The sequence below is a fragment of the Pinus tabuliformis genome, chromosome J (assembly GCF_031772625.1).
Source record: "Pinus tabuliformis cultivar Carrire ecotype Pingquan chromosome J, CPIR1, whole genome shotgun sequence".
Lineage (NCBI taxonomy): Eukaryota > Viridiplantae > Streptophyta > Pinopsida > Pinales > Pinaceae > Pinus > Pinus tabuliformis.
In genome coordinates, this window is record NC_142295.1 from 120,576,671 (window position 1) to 120,593,394 (window position 16,724).

A 16,724-nucleotide genomic window follows, 5' to 3' on the forward strand; every position below is an offset into this window, starting at 1 on the left:
ATAAAACCTAGACACGGAGGAGATCTTCATTTCAGGGCTCTATGGAGAGATGTCAATCTTCCAACCATCTGCGTTGTGCAAACCTCCAGCCACCAACCTCTCTCCCCCTCAAGTGACCAATTCCGCCTCTCTACCTCCCCCCCATCAACGCCTCTCCTCCCTGTCAGTCACACTCAGGAACGCCAAGCAGCAAGCAGAAAGAACAACAAGCAGCTGCAACCAATAGAAGGAACATCACAACAACAGAAGGAACAACACAACAACAGAATGAACAACAAGCAAAAGGAAAAGTCGCAGCCAACAAAAGGAACAACACAACAACAGAAGGAACAACACATAGAAGGAATAGCCATGGCCAATAGAAGGAACAACAAGCAGAAGGAACAGCACAACAACAGAAGGAACAAGAAGCAGCCCAAGGGGAAAAAGAAGGAAGAAAACCAAATGGAATTCAAGGCAAGAAGAATTAGCCCTCACAGGAGTAGTCAGTCTACAAACCATGAAAAAATACCAGAGAAACAATGTTATGTAAATTTGCTTTACTAGTAGGACAATATGTTAGACAGTATTCAAAAATAGCTACAAAAATCTATGAATTTTTTAATATAAGCACAAGAGAAGGGATTGCTTTCCCAGCACATTCTCACGGCTTAGTTTCCACTTATGCTACAGTTAAATGTAATAGCAATTTTCTCCATCACAACTTTTGGTAATATATCCAATATCAAATCTTGTTAAAAAAAATATTACACTTTATTAAATTAAATTTAATATTATTATAATTATAGAAAAAATAATATAAAAAATTAAAAAAGAAATAGTTAAATTTACAAAATAGTTGTATTATAAAACACTATATAAATCATAAAATTCTATATTCAAACCCCATAAATCAAATCAAAAAAATAAAATTTTAAATTATTATATAAATTTATTCTTAAATATCAATTTCTATCGTCATTTACATGTGCTGGCAGATAACAAATATGATTTACTTTCCCTGATACATGAATTTTGTCATAACCTTTATTAAAAAAAAAACATTCAATCAAGCAGAATGTGACTGTTCGTGATAATTTTCCTTCCTTCCTTTCTTTTTTCAACTATTTCAATTTTTTTTTTCAAATTAAAAAAAAAACAAACAAACAAACAAACATAGTAACTTGTGATAACATCTCTTTAAATATATATATATATATATAATTAAACTTTTAAACCATACATAAATCCACAAACTGTGATTACACCCAGTAATGTCCCTTCGTGCCAACTGTCATAAAATCCAAAAAAACATCTATCAATTTTCCTCTCTATTCATTTGAATAACCGAAAAAACAATAACATAAAGAAAAAATTACATATATATCCATAAACGGAAAGAACAGGAAGAGGAAAAAAAGACCAAATCCATACGCTGTTTGAACTGCACCTTACTGAATTAAATACCGAAAACAGTATATAACCTTATCATTAAGATCAATTTCTATCATCATTTTCATGTGCGGGCCCATAACAATCTGCTGTACTCCACCAATCCATGGATTTTACCATCATCTTTAAAAAGAATTTAAAAAGCAGTCAACCACGCAGAGTGTGACTCATAAACTTTAAAAATAATTTTAAAAGCATTCAACGCCGAAGAATGTCACCGTCATAATCTTTAAAAATAATTTTAAAAGCTTTTTTAATTTAAAAAGCATTCACCGACGTAGAGTGTGACTGTGAGCTGTGACGAAACGAATACTCACATACTGTTTAGAAAACTGCGAGGAAAGCAGAGCACACAGAGGTGTTAAATCTCCTTCCATAAATAACACGATGACTTCCCACATACCAAAACAGACGTCAAATCACATATACGACAAATTTACGACCTCGAATCCTTATCCCGCTATACCAAATTGTTATTTTACGCCATAGCCAACTGTACAAAGAAAAGCGTGCCTGGCAGCGTTAAAATCAATGTTGGCAACCCCAAACCTATCCGAAATTTCCACTACGACCGGCCACTGATCGAACCCTCCCCCCACTCTGCCTATTTATACCCCGAATCCCATCCCATCCCAATCGCACCAGTTCTACCCATCTCTCATCGACGCAATGGCTTCGCTCCGTCTAGTCCTAATCGCTGCCATCGTAATCTGTTTCTGTCAATTGCCTACAAATGCTTCCCAGAGTCGCCCCAGGGCGCTCGTCACGCAGATCACCAAAGACGCCACGACGCTGCGCTACATCATCCAAATCCGGCAGAGAACTCCTCTGCGGATCGAGCGTTTGGTGCTTGACATCGAAGAAGACTACATGTGGGTAAGATGCGACAAGAAAAGCTACAAATCCTCAACTTACACAACGGTGGCCTGCAGTGCTCAGCTGTGCAAATCGTATCAGTATTCGGGCTGCGGCACCTGTTATGGAGCCCGCGGCCCCGGATGCAATAACAACACCTGTGTCGTGCCGGGCCTCGGCACCGATAGTTTCGAACTCGCGAAGGATGTCGTGGCGCTTCCCAGCAGCGACGGTTCGAATCCCGGCCCCTTCGTCAGGTTCCCCGGCCTGGCCTTCGCCTGCGGTCGCAAAGGAGACCTCACCGCCGCCGGTTTGCCAAGTGGGGTGGCTGGAGTCGCCGGGATGAGCTCGTCCGAGCTGGCACTGCCAGCTCAGCTGTCCGCTGCGGCAGGCTTTGGTCGCAAATTTGCCATGTGTCTACCCGGTGGAAATGCACCGGGTGCTCTCTTCTTTGGCGACGGGCCGCTCGTATTTCTTCCACCGCCTGGCACAGACCTCTCCCTCCAGCTCATCCACACTCCCTTGATTAAAAATAGCGTCTACACCGACGACTTTTACATTGGTGTGCAGAGAATAGATGTGGGTGGTGTCCCCCTTGCGATCGATGCAGCGAAGCTGCGAATCGGCACGCAGGGCCGTGGCGGCACCAAGCTGAGCACCGTGGTGCCCTACACGCAACTAGCAACCCCGATCTACAATTCCATCGTGGCCGCCTTCGCCAAGCAAAAGAATCTCCCGCGCGTTGCTTCGGTGGCCCCTTTTGACGCATGTTTCAACTCGAGCGCTGTTGGGGGCACTCGCGTTGGGCCTGCCGTGCCGGAGATTGACCTTGTATTGCAGAGCAACACTACCATTTGGAGTATCTTTGGAGCTAACTCCATGGTGTCTGTTTCCGATAAGGTGTTGTGTCTGGGATTTGTTGATGGAGGGGAGGATCCGGTGACATCGATTGTGATAGGGACGTATCAGATGCAGGATAATCTGCTCCAATTCGATGTGGCCAACTCCACACTCGGCTTCTCCTCCACTCTGCTCTTCCGACAAACGACATGTTCCAATTTCAACTTCACGACTTCCGCATGATGAGTCATTTTCATGTGTAATAAGCTCTTGCAATAAACCATGAGCACCATAAATAAAAGAGAGATTTCTCCCATTGTGCTTCATTGCTGGGTACAGCTGTACGCATTTTTCTTTCCGCCTCCTCGTCGAAATAAATGATGAAACTGCCATATATTTTGTCTGTATTGTATCGAAATGTGATATATTGTTCATTTAATTATGTTGATGAATTTTGGAATCAGATGATAAGTTTCTTGTTACATATCCAGTTCTTCCTATGTTAACATAAAATAATTATGTTTCTATTTCAGGGTTCTGTTAACATAATTAGTAATTTTAAATAAAATTTTTGTTAAATTTTGTTAGTATAAAAACTATAAAAATTATAATCAATAATATTATGGAGATGGAGTGGGTTTATGTTCCTATTTCATGGTTATGTTAGCATAATTAGTAATTTTAAATAATAATAAAATAGTGACTATTAAAAATATAAAAATTGTTTCATGATTATGTTAATATAATTAATAATTTTGTGTTTAGTGATTTGACTGCTATGTTTACTAAAGCATATATACTTTATTTTTGAACTTATATTCTTAATTATTGGGTCTACTCCACTTAAGTTGTATGAATTGTAATTAAACTACTTTAAATGACAAGTAAAATTGATAAGCATCAATTCATAATAAGCATTAAAGCACTCATTATATGTCAGGCTACATCTCATATCGCTAAAATTAAAAAACTCATAAAAACTAAATTATAACTTTATTTGAAATTGCTATTATTATTAATTATAAAAAGAATTAAAATATAAATTAAACATATGTATATTTTATAAGAGTATGGAACAAGATTCTTAACCAAGTAGATTTACTACCACTTTTACCTTTGAAAAGTCTTAATTTGTGAATAAGCTTTGTTACAATAACATTGCTTAGGGCTAGTGTGGCCCATGCGAGTGCAACCTCTGGATGATTTTGACATGCCCTTGGACCATGGCTACTCAAGCCACACGTTAGGTTTGTCTGTCAAAGCTCAAATAACCTAGTAAACAAAAAAAACTCAACCATTAATTTGTGTATACTATTAAAAATATTCAAGAATATTTTATAGAAAATTAATTCCTACTTCCATTTAGTAATTATTGATAATTGAAACAAGATTTTAAAAACTCTATTCTAAAATAAACACATCTATCAAAATAATAAATAGTATTATTATATAAAATTAATTGATATTTATTAAAAATTTCCATATATAAAATTCAATATAAAATATGCAAGATCAACAATCCCTATCCCTAACAACACTAGTATATTGATGGCACACTGTGAAACATTAATCTGGCATTTTTTAATATTTTCATAAGTTGTATATGAAATAAATGCATTTTATTATTCGGATGAGTATTTATGTGAATACTTTGAAATGATAAAAAAATTCTACTATTTTATTATAAATTATAATGGAATTTTAAATAAATATAATTAGAAGGATAAGGTCAAGTGTTTAATTAAATGAATAAAAGATTATAGGTTTTATATATTTATTTCATTTGAATTTAAATCATTTAATAAATGAAAATTATTAGAATGTATAATTTTATTTGTTTTATTGTGATAATGGGCGAAAAAGAAGTTAAAAAATAGTTTATTTTTATTAATTAGAAGTTGGTTAGATCAAGTTTATTTGAGAGATATTTGTTTAATATGTATATTAAATTGGTGTGCAATTGTTTCTTATTTGAAATAGCATCTTTGTGTTTTTATTTATATTTATCACTATTATAGTCATGTAAATTAAATAGTTTGTAAATGTTTACCCACATTAATTCATAATAAACACCATTATACCTATTACCTTGCTAAAATAAAAAATAAAAAATAAAAACTAAATTATAACTTTATTTTTAATTATTATTATTAGTAATTATAAAAATAATTAATATATAAGTAAAACATATACATATTTAGAAAAACATGGAACAAGATTCTGAACGATAGAAATTTACCCCTATTTTACCATGAAGAATCTTAATTTGTAAAGAGACTTTTTTACAATACCATAACTTATCAATATCACATGCCCAAAAAAATATAACTCACTTCATAAGACACTCCTTGATATGATATTTTTTTAATTAATTAATTTAATTAAGAATAAAAATAAAATAAATGGCATAACTACTTTAAAGATAAATCTCAATCATTGATCTGTGTATACTATTATGAATATTTTAAAATATTTAGTGAAAGTTAATAACTATCAATTATTAAAATAAAATTCTAAAAGTATTATTCCAAAATAAACACACTAACCCGAAGTGATAGTGATCTACTTGTCGGCCAAACTAGTAAGGCCTAACCCCAAGGGTGTCTAGAATATTTGACCCCGTGACCTCTTGATAGAAAAGGTAATTAACAACAAGAACTCGACCAAGTAAGCTAGTGAGCTATCCCTTTAATTAATTAATTTAATTAAGAATAAAAATAAAAATAAATGGCATAACTACTTTGAAGATAAATCTCAATCATTGATCTGTGTATACTATTATGAATATTTTAAAATATTTAGTGAAAGTTAATAACTATCAATAATTAAAATAAAATCTAAAAATACTATTCCAAAATAAACACACTAACTCAAATGGATCTACTTGTTGGCCAAACTAGCAAGGCCTAACCCCAAGGGCGTCAAGGATATTTGACCCGTGACCTCTTGATAGACACGGTAATTAAGAACAAGAACTCGACCAAATATACTAATGAACTATCCCTTAGAACTTAACATGTTATCTATATTATATAGATATAATTAACTAATAGCATATACATGTGAAACATAATAAAGATGCAAGATCACCTACCCCTAATATCACCTACCCCTAATATAATACCATATACATGTCAAACATAATAAGAGAGATGCAAGATCACCTACCCCTAATAAATCTTGTATATTAATGATACATTATAAAAGCATATTGCCAACGACTTGTGAAATAGCCAAACCCTTATTTATACATTTAGCAGAGATGCAAGATCACCTACCCCTAATAAATCTCGTATGTTAATGATACATTATAAAAGCATATTGCCAACGACTTGTGAAATAGCCAAACCCTTATTTATACATTTAGTATTTTATTAAGATATGTTGTCCGTTACATATGACATCAATGCATTTAATTATTTAATGATTATCTATGGGAATATTTTGAAACTATTAAACTTTCTATATCATTTTTATTACAAGTCATAATGGTATTTTTAAAGAAATTTAATTATAGTCATAAATGTTTAATCAAAATGAATAAAATATTATAGATTTTATATATTTATCTTATTAGTCCTGGTCGCCCACGGCATGGGACTGTACTAATCGTTTTTATGGTCTTGGCAAGAGTCTGTGCCGGTCTAAGCTAAAGTTAGACTCCCTGTTTCATAAAATATGGGTGTTCAACCTATCACATGGACGCATTGATTTTCACAACCAATAAGATCAAATCTTATTTGGCTTCTTTCAAAAACATGAATCTAATTTTTGATCTTCTTATTTGGCGAATCTAATTTTTGATTATTGGGCCGAATCTAATTTGGCGAATCTAATTTTCGATTATTTGGCCTCTTAGGAGAGGTTATAATATCATGAAAAAAGGTATAATATCATGGTTAACCGGATTTGTTTGATTCATATTTCCAAAACATGAATCTAATGCTAGCATTAGTTCGCCGACATTAAATGTATGTTAAATGTTTTCTTAGTTGCTAATATCAGTGTGTATCTCTTGGTTAAATAATATGGGCGTGTGTAAGTAATATGGGCGCGCCACAAACACATGTACCAGTCAGACCACATGGCTATTTTCATGTGCTGGCACATGTGCATGTGAACGACGGTCCGTGCATCTCACAAAAAACTGTGAGTGAACATTTCATAAGGTTGATTATTTTCTAGAATCTGCAAGCAGCCTCTCGTTCGGAACTATTTCTTGTTGTTTGGTGACTGGTTTGTTCGCTCAATGAACACACCTGCATCACAATACGTTATAGAAATTAGATATATAACAAATTTGAATTAGCACAGACAAATATCTGATTCTTAGATATACAAGAAACTTGAATCAACACAAACATAGAGGTAAGTGATTTTTATTTTGGAAGTCTCGATACAATATGCTATGTTATCACTATCCGATATACAACAAACTTGCATCAGATATACAACATAGACGGGGTATGGGGTCCTTCTCTCTCGGGTATGACTATGAGTCATGACTATGGCTGGCTATGATCGGCTATTATCAGCTGGCTATCACTGGCTACTGTTGCTCTGACTGACTAGCTATTATGGTTGATTCTTATGGGCTATGCCTCACGTATGATCTTCAACACGTAAATTGTATATAATGACGAGTTGTAGTAACTTTCTCTTTTCGCGAATGTATCACACTTCTTCGCACTTCTTATTCAGGTGAAAAGAGGTTGTTTGCTTGAGCAGCTTGGTTTGGCCACTTTGCACTTCTTATTCAGGTGAAAAGAGGTTGTTTGCTTGAGCAGCTTGGTTTGGCCACTTTGCTTTGATGGGAGGACTTATGTTTATATGACTTTGCTTTGATGATACAACTTTTGGTTATACCACGTTCAGCTTTGCACAGTGTTAATGACTAGCTCTAGCTTTACCTTTTTCTTTTCCTTTGTCTTTGGGTTGATAAGTTGAACTTGGATAAGTAACAACTTCAACCAAACCAATTGGATCGGTAACAACATTAGCCGGACCAATTGCTTGTAGGTATGGATGATAACCACCAGCCTATTAACAACACCAGAGGTACGAGAACTATTAACTAAATGGATACATCCCTTGGCCTTTGTCTTTGACCGGTAAGAAGAAATCTATGGCGCTTCCAACTTGTGGCTTAATAAATATGACTGATAATTTACCCAAAGGTGCCAATAATTCTAGTTTCCACAGCTAGATCACCATCAAGTTGCCACCACGCAAGGCCAAAGTCTTTGACCTATTACAATCAAACACAAGCAATATAACATTCAATCTGGCATGTTTCTCTCAGACGGATGTGATATTTAAGGACATATTTCTAATTTTCTCTCAGATGGGTTTGATCTTTTAGGATTTGAGAAACAAAATATCATTGAGTTCACTCATGACTAACATTTTTATATAAGATAAAAATTTCTTGGCTAAGAGTGGATGTTTAACATTAAATGTCTATGAACTGTATGAACTTTTCATAGTAGCTTATGCATGAAAGATATAGCATTTTGATGCGTGATATTTCAAAATTAACAAAAGATGCTCAACAAAACATAATAACTTTGTTCAATAAGAAACACCCATGTTTTCAATCCAATATGTGAGATCATTCCTTTACAGGTGTTATGAATATTGAAAAAGAAAATGAACCTGGAAGATAGAAGCCTAACTCATATGCTATCACATAAATAGTAAAACTATGTTTACGCTTGCATCGTTTTTCTATGATACTGTAATAAATATTTGTGTCACCTGAAAGGGGACTTATCCTCTCTCTGGTCTGTCAGTGCGGACTTCCCTTTCAATCAACAGGGCAAGCACATTCTTCCAATATCTGCCTTTTTCAAGATTGGAGCATCATTAACACCATCTCCTGTCATTCCACATATTTGCTTCTCTTTCTGTAGCCGTCTAATTATGTCATATTTGTGTTATGTTATGTTTGCAGAGAAACAAATTCAACGAAATGCAACCCACGTAAGAAGCAGAGTACACGCAGAACCCAAATAAGCACATCTACGACTCAATAGCTCTGATGGCATAACACCATGGGTGCTTCCATTTAGTGGAAGCTTGACAAATGATATTGTTACCCTTCCTTCTGTTGTTGGTACTTTTGCTCGGGAAACTAAAGCAATTGGTTCTGCGTATGGAACGGGAACTGGAACTATAAGGGGCGCTTCAACTAGAGCCGTTTGAACCAGATGTTCCAAAAATTTTAATCTCTAGATGCTACCAAAAAATTTGAGGATGTCATAGATTATACGCCTTAAAATGGCTCAAGGCATGATGGCCAGGTGGTGGAGCAGACAATGTAACTTGGCACGCGGATTTTGGATGGTTCCAATCATTTTTTCTTATTAAGCTAAATAACGTGTTTTATGTTAATGAGAAAGTAAATGTAATGGGTGGACACGACTTAGACGGGCACATGCCTTGCATGCAAGGCCATCATGCATCCTCAGATGTTTACTCACTTTTGTTTTTCCAATTATCAGTTATTTCCTCGTATATTAATTGTTTCATTTTTAAACAAATAAAATTATGGCCGCCAGGCTAATAAATGTCTATGTGGTCTTTTTGGGCTGGGATATTTACAGGATGCACCAAGTACCAAGAGTCACTCTGTCTACAACTGGTAACATTTTGAACAACATGCTATAGATACTGAATTTCCATGCAAGATAGCACCTCTACAGTGTTGAGTTGGTGTGGAATATTGCTCATTCCTCATTTGTCTCCCAACCAATTTATTCACTGATGGGTTCTCGCCACGAAGGTTAAATCTAATTAACTTGTTACCCTGCTAAATATAATTAACTAGTTACTATTAGTAGCATTATTTTATGAAATATGATTTGGCTACATGAGATTATTATTTCTTTAACCGTTCCTTAATGGTTTTCTAAATTCTCATCCTCTCTGCTTTTATTTTTTTAATGTTTTACTGAACTCATCCCATTACATGGTACACGTAATAGAAGGTCCATGGATTAAAAAAAATGTACCCAACGCAAATCACTTCCTATCATCTCACCATCATTATCAGGTTTGGTATTTCACAATGTTATTTCTCTCTCCTTAATGAATTTTTTAATGGCAGTGAACTTTTGGGAGCATGTGAAGCGAAAATTCTCAGATTTATATTTTCACTCTGCATCTATAACCAATAGTATTATTGATCCTCTGTTATTATCATAATACAGGGATTATAAAATGAATAATCAACGATTCAAAATATCAATAGTCTCGGAATTCATTTTCACTCTATCTCTATAACAAAATTTTTAACTAGAGTGATTTTTTTATTGAATTGCTTGAAAGTAAAAGTTTTTAAGGAACCATTCTCCCTCGGATAAGAGCTAATTAACTTAGTTGATATAGCATCTGTGTAAGCTTTTTCTAAATAAGATTGGATTTCCAAAGAAGCATGTAGTATTTGATGGTTTCCCTGTTATTATGGGTTTAATTATTTATTCTGACTTCCTTGCTAGTTCTAATCTACATCAACAGCTACCACTTTGATTAGTTTATAAATTATTTTTTGATTTTAAAAGCTCATTGTACAGAGTCCCTTCCCATTCCAGGGCACTAGTTGCCATGCAACCTCCCTTATTTGAATTTATATTATTTCAAATGAAAATTATTAGAATGTATAATTTGTGTTTGTTTTAATATAATAATTGGTTTAAAAAAAAGTTTAAAAAAGGAGATTGTTCTTTTTCCTCCACAAAAGAGATTGTTCTTATGAGTTATATAGATTTAGTTTATCTTAGAGATATTTATTTAACTATATGTTTTTTAGATTAGCATATAGATGTTGCTTTTTTTTCCTTTTTTGAATAGCATTATTATATTTGTATTTATATATATTTTTAATATAGTCATGTAAATTAAATAACTAATAAAAGCTAACAGGCATTAATCTATAATAACTATCAAAACATTTAATTATACATCTCACATTGCTAAAATAAAAAAAATAAAAAATAAATTAAATCATAAAAAACTAAATTATAACTTTATTTTAAATTATTATTATTGCTAATGATTATAAAATAATTAATATATAAGTTAATCATATATACATTTAAAAAAACATGGAACAAGATTCTCAACTATAGAGATTTTACCCCACTTTACCATGGAGATTATTAATCTATAAAGAGACTTTATTAAAATATCATGACTTATCAATAGGACATGTCCAAAAACCCTAACTTACTTCATATGACACTTTTTCATATGACATTTTTTAAATTAATCAATTTAATTAAAAATACAAAAAGGGCATCACTACTTTGGACATAAATCTCAACCTTTGAGTTGTGTAGGCTACTATAAATATTCTAGAATATTCCGTAGTTAAATCTCTACCATCCACCTAATAATTATTGATAAATAAATTAAAATTTTGGAAGCCTTGTTCGCATAATTAGGGCTTAATACTATCGGGATGGAGTGGGGTGGGAATGAAGCCAAATAATAGAGAAAACATAACAATATTTTTATGTTTTCCCTATTATTTCCACCACCCTCACCCCATAATATAAAAAAGTTTTCTTATGCTTTTATTATTATTTCTCCTCACCCCATCATTAAAGGTGAGCTCATTATTAAGGGAAGAGTATAGTTATACTTCATTTAGAACACATTAAAAAGTGTTTCCTTCTTTTTGTTCTACCCAAAGCCAAGATCATTTTATTCATGATTTGACCGAGCTTCTGGTAACTTTTTATTCTTGATTTGAGCGAGATTTCGATAGCTTACTCATTTTGTTCGTTAGATAATTCCTCGTCCACGGTTTAGTGGAAGTGTCAGCATTGTTAAAATACAAACCTCATAAGTTATGTAGCAAAATTTTCCATGTAGAATTCACAAGTTATGTATCAAGTTATGAAAAGATTTTTCTCCTAAAATTCCCTACATATACTCAATTAACTTAAAATTTCAAAATATTTGTTAAAACACTGACCTTCCTAACATCCTAAGTCATCAAAACTATGGTGCTCTTGTAACACTTCTCTAATGTTGTTTTAGCACAAAATAAAAATAAAAATAAAATATAAGTAATCTCTTACTTTTCTTAAGGTCCAATTAACGAAATCTAGTCTCAATCAACTTTAATCATGATCATCATTATAAAGAACTCTTTAAACCAACAAAAATTTGTACTTATTTTATCTCTTTATCCTATATTCTTTCATTCTTCCATTTGTTTTTAGCATTTTATCATCCCATCTCTGACTCAAAGTTTAACCTACTCTCTTATATGGAGGTTTGGGTTGAGAATAAGGCCTAAGGCTCACTTGTAAATGATAACTTCTCAATTCATTTAGATAATCTTGTTCGATGATTTTCTTATTTTCATTATACAATTTTTTATTATGTTTAAATAATTTTTCATTATTGAAAAAGGCTTATGGCTTACATTTTACTTATTTTTAACATAGCCAAATGGTGACCTGTTCTTTTGACCATGGCTTTTATTAATAGCCATCCTCTTCTTTTCTTTGTTTTGTTATTATAAAAAAAATGGACATTTTCCCCATATTTTTAATTTTTTTGTAATAGAGAGAGGATATATATATATATATATATATATAAAGAATGGGTTTATTTGTATGATGATTTTTTTTTATGCAAATGGATTCATCCATATTTATAGAAAATACCTATGCCACTAGCATAACTAATTAGCTTCTTAATGACCTCTCCTATCATCCTCCCTCTTAAAAGAACATTTTTCTTACATAAGGTTGTGGTCCTTCCATATAAAAGTGATCGTATTAAAATGTTCATTACACTAACTTCTCTATGAGTAAGATTTTGGAAGATGCCCTTTAAAATTTGGATAATAATTTTATTATAAATACTTTCCTTAAGCAAAATGTTTTTTTTCCTCATTTACATGAAGACTTATATATTTTATAAATTTTATAATATTAAAAAGAAAAAAGAAAAAATTCAAATATTTAGGTTGATAGGCTTTTTTTGAATCAGTGCACCTTAGATTTTAGTCTACGCGTGATATCTCGCAACATATGACCTCACATTTTAATCCTGACGTGCACCATATCCTCACACTTTACAGCTGAACTCATATTTTTATGCCTAATATTTTCAGCTAGGCATGACACCAATGCACCATAGTAGTGTAATTTTTTCTCGAACTTCAGCGCAAACATGAAGTACCAATATGTAGACTGAGCCATTTTTTAGAATAGTTTGACTACATAAAAAAAATTGTCATTGTCACCATCAACACAAATCTTCATCTCCGCACATTCTCGGAGATATTGGCTACAACCCCAATTCCATAGGTGAAAATGATGCAGAAGCATCTAGACCAGGCCAGCAATGTGACAGGATGGTCACATGTTGTGGCTAAATGCAAGACTTGAGGAAAGCTTAGTTGTTAAATTTGTGTTAATTTCAATAAGGGTAGGTAGTTAATAGTGGTCTAGTTTAGTTAAAAGATGATAAAGATTGAGTTGTAACTAATTCTTTCATGTATGGAAAGGGGTAGTTAGGTATGACTGAGATATAACTTCCTTTTGGGAGGAGAGGGAGGTAAGGTTTTGGACGGCAAGAAGTTTGTAAGCCTCTGGGCATTTGAAAAGGGCCATCGATCTGAAAATCTGGCCATGAACCAAGTGAGTTTTTGTAATTGATTACATTTGGCTAAATTGATGAGGAATTTGTTCTGGAAATTCTGTGTGAATCATATATATATTCTTGGTTAAGTTCTGTTTAGAGAATGTTTAATTTACTGTGCAAAGCATATGAGGGAAGCATTGTTCTTAATTAATATCAAATTATGTATTGAATGGAATTCAATCTACACATGCTAAAGGGGATGTAAGAAAAGGGACTGATCACTCTGGAGGAAGATTGAATCGAGGTTCGATTCAAGTTGGTATTCGTATATCGGCTTGGAAGGTCGATTTCCAGGTTAGCGCGGTGGAATTATGAACGGAGGGATTTTGAAAGAATCTGTGGAAGACTGAATTATAACTGAGGAACCGACTGCGTGATGGGGTATGGCGCAGAGCTTGTGCCAGTGGTGAAAACAAACCATGGTCTGGATGATACAGAATCTGTCATTATGTGGAAGAATGCAGATTCCAAAACTGAATTCGAAGTGGTCTGCGTGGAGTTAGAGTAATCACTGGAGACAGAATTGATAGGGTTTGATTGAGCGGACTGTCGTGTTGATGTTGGAGGCAAATTCTAGTAAAACTGTTATGTAAGTGTTTGGTTGTTTACATCTCACCGATATATATGTTCGAGTGTTTTGGTAGATGCAGATTGGTATCGTTCGACTGGAGAATCGAGAACAGTTCAGTGGTTTTACAAATTAAGGCAGAACCAGAGAATTTGAACCAGAGCAAACAATGAACGGACCTTCGATGATGAGGTTGAATCGAATGAAGTTGTGAGAATGAATGGCGGCAGGGGATGGACGCAGAGGTCGTTAAGTCTCTGTGCGTACTATAGTAGAAGCGTATCAAAGATGAGGGCCGTCCAAGGAAGGGAAATGTGCTGGCAGTCATACAAGAATGAGCCAAAATGGAGCTGGGCGTATTTACTTTGGAATTGGTAAATAATGGTCCACAGTGTGATTATTAACCCAAGGGCGCCGTGGTAGCAGTTAATTGCAGACCCTCTGTATATTTGTTCTGCGTGTAAGAAATTGATACAGAATGAGTACCCTAATGAAGATGCTTAATTTTATGACTTTCAATTGAGAAGCTTCCGCAATTCAGGTATGATGAAAATCGCTAGAAGGAGTCTTGTCTGGACAAATATTTGAAGATGCATTTGGACTCACCCTGCAGAAAATTTCAAAATGCAGTATTGTTTTAAATTTTAAAATTTACCAGTATCCCATGCCTTTAGTCTCAATTCTTGTGTTATTTTATGTGTTGAGAAGCACATATATCCTATTTCGAAGCATAAATGTATCTTCTTTATCAATACATGTATAAAGTCCAGATCGCTAGATATGTGAACATTATCTTAAACAATGTGTATATATGTATAAAGTTGCAATTAAGTGCTCGGACCAGTGTCTCCATTTTCTGAAATATGTATAAAACCCAGACCATTAAACATCTGGATTAGTGTCTCTAATAATGGATGGATTCTTGTATATTGGTTATTAGGAACATGGGGTTAGTGTTTACAATGGAGGAAATATGAGTATACTAGCTGTAATTCAGAGCATAAATGGTCACAGGTCATATGATTACAATTGCTTCAGTTTATCATGTTGGAATGGAAAACCCGCCCTTTAATTTGTAATTTATAAAATCTCTAAATACAACTTCCCACATTAACAGAAGTTCTTTGATTTAATAAAACAAATCTTTATGGCCTTCACACTCCATCCCCATAAAACCAACCTATTAACCTATGATCTCACAAATAAAAAAAAATATAAATAATAAATAACATCAAGTTTTTTTTTTACCAAAAATTAAACCTTTGCAATTTTCATGAGTCAAAATATATTTTGACCTATTTATTCAGTATAGCTCGTAATTTATTTTCAAATTCCTTCCCAATCAATTACACTGCAAGTATCCTTCCCATAAAAACTTTCCTCAGAATATGTAATTGCTGCACACCTCAACAAAAATTTATGTTATATTTTGTATAAAATAAAATAATGAAGGAAAAAAAAAATCCAGTAATTTACCAATACTGAAAAAGTAGATACAGTAATTATGCAACCAGCAAATGTAAAATATCAAAACCCTGACGAAATGCATCAAATTGAACATATTATTTAAAGAAGATTTTTATGGGAAGTTCAATTCAAAGCCATCCATCCACATTGCAAACCCCAAATACAAAATAAATAAATAAATAAACAATGAAATATTTTAGTCAACTTTAGTGTGCAGTAAGGAAGTTAGTTATCTCAAGGGGCAAGGTTGCAGGAATTAATGGTTTCGAATAATTAAATTCAATTCAATTTAATTTAATATAACCGATTATCAAATACTTTTTCGTACATATCCGATTATTATAAATTCAATATAACTGATTAAGCAAATACTTTTTCGTACATATTTTACGTAGTTTTAAAACCGACAACAAACTCTGTAAATTCAATATAACAAGTCATCAAATACATTCTCGTACATATTTTACGTAGTTTTAACACCCACAACGAACTCCGTAAAACCATTTAGCATGCGTGTTTACATTTTTATAGTTTTATTTGTGTTCAAATATTATTTTGAAATTCCATGAACTCGTTCGACTGTAAGTTCAAGCATTAGGTTTATGATGATGCATTATTTACCTAAATGTAATTAAAAAATAGAATAACGTTTTTAATGAAGTGTTCTCCATAAATCAAACATGATACAAATAATGTATTCTTAGATCATGGCATTGTACTTTTACAATCAAAATCCTAAAAAAAAATAATCCTTTTGGTAAGTTGTTCTTCTCGCATCATAATTTAGATATTATTGTTATTTAATTATTTTACTAGATTTTTTTATGAGATATTTTTCAGCGTAAATCACAAGAAATTTTATTTGTGGACGCGTTTCCAATCAACTAGTGTGATTCAT

The 16,724-nt window shown here is 33.1% G+C and overlaps 1 protein-coding gene and 1 pseudogene across 2 annotated transcripts in view; one reads left to right on the forward strand and one right to left on the reverse strand.

Moving 5' to 3' along the window:
- The first annotated feature begins 2,039 nt into the window (after positions 1 to 2,039).
- LOC149225861 (putative aspartic proteinase GIP2 pseudogene) lies at positions 2,040 to 3,529 on the forward strand (annotated as a pseudogene).
- A 3,685-nt stretch (positions 3,530 to 7,214) lies between these two features.
- The window catches only part of LOC149225862 (uncharacterized), a 166,517-nt gene continuing 157,007 nt past the window's right edge, over positions 7,215 to 16,724 (reverse strand). Inside the window, exon 7 of one of the 2 annotated variants that reach the window (XM_089377323.1) lies at positions 7,215 to 7,385. The gene's annotated coding sequence lies outside the window, so the exon portion shown is untranslated. Of the gene's footprint in view, positions 7,386 to 15,331; positions 15,757 to 16,724 lie in introns of those variants that run through there. The other variant, XM_089377324.1, reaches the window with a different exon arrangement.